Source organism: Zalophus californianus, chromosome 17, assembly GCF_009762305.2.
Source record: "Zalophus californianus isolate mZalCal1 chromosome 17, mZalCal1.pri.v2, whole genome shotgun sequence".
Classification (NCBI taxonomy): Eukaryota; Metazoa; Chordata; class Mammalia; order Carnivora; family Otariidae; genus Zalophus; species Zalophus californianus.
In genome coordinates, this window is record NC_045611.1 from 25,784,133 (window position 1) to 25,785,500 (window position 1,368).

General features: G+C 45.6%; 1 pseudogene; it reads left to right on the forward strand.

The window, feature by feature from the left end:
* Positions 1–255: 255 nt before the first annotated feature.
* Positions 256–1,034, forward strand: LOC113936619 (annotated as a pseudogene).
* Positions 1,035–1,368: the final 334 nt, after the last annotated feature.

Sequence of the window (1,368 nt, forward strand, 5' to 3'; positions counted from 1 at the left end):
TAGAAGAGCTGTATTAGGTAATATAGCAAAAAACACCCATAATAAATATTTCTTCTGAATCGTTTGTAGAACACATATTTTCTAATGACTGCCCTGTCCCATTCACCATGCAACTTCTGAGAATGCCTTAAGGTATAAGACTTAACTTCTCTTTTGGAGTGATCCAAGCCTCTCTTTTGGAGCCATGCAAACAAATAATTAAATGCCATTGCCAGGAGAATTCTCCTTTCTATCTCTCTCCTCCAGCTATCAAAGATGCAGAAAAGAAAGAAAGCTAAGGGGAAGAAGGTGGCCTCAGCCCCTGCTGTTGGGAAGAAGCAGGAAGCCAAGAAGGCGTTCAATCCCCTATTTGAGAAAAGATCCAAGAAGTTTGGCATCAAACAAGACATCCAGCCCAAAAGGGATTTCACCTGCTTTGTACAATGGCCCCACTATATCTGGCTGCGGCGGCAAAGGGCTATTCTCTATAGACTTCTAAGAGTGCCTAACCAGTTCACCTAGACTTTGGACCACCAAATAGCTACTCAACTGCTTAAGCTGGCCCACAAATATAGACCAGAGACGAAGCAAGAGAAGAAGCAGACTGTTGGCCCAAGCTGAGAAGAAAGCTGCTAGTGAAGGGGCGGTCCTCACTAAGAGGCCAGGTGTCTTCAATCTGGGTTATTACTGTCACCACGTTGGTGGAAAACAAGAAGGCTCAGCTGGTAGTGACTGCATATGATGTGGATCCCATTGAGCTGGTTGTCTTCCTGCCTGCATTATGTTGTACAAAGCAGGTTCCCTACCGCCTTATGAAGGCGAAGGCCAGGCTGGGCTTATGGTCCACAGGAAGACTTACACCACTGTTGCCCTCACGCAGATTAACTCAGAAGACAAAGGAGCTCTGGCTAAGCTGGCGGAATCTACCCGGACCAATTACAATGACAGATATGATGAGATCTGCCATCACTGGGGAGGTAACCTTCTGGGTCCTGGCTCACATTGTCAAGTTGGAAAAGGCAAAGGCTAAAGAACTGGCCACCAAACTGGGCTAAGTGTAGGCTGCTGAATTTTCTGTACATAAAAGTAATAAAAAGTTCTCTCTGAGAAATAATGCCATTGCCAGAATAATAGTATAGATGCAAACAAACTAACATGATGTCACAGAAGAAAAAATAAATGATTCTGATCTGGGGGGAATCAGGAAAGGTAATAGGAGGCAACAGTTGACGACTGAAGAGGAGCGCTTGAGGTGCATGTGTGGGGGAGAGCAGGAAGAGGCAGGTGGAAAGTGGGGAGGCTGGAGAACCCTAGCGGGATTAATCACAAGTTGTCCAACCGTGAGTGAAAAGTAGAGCGGAAGTGGAGGGATAGAACTAATGCTATTCC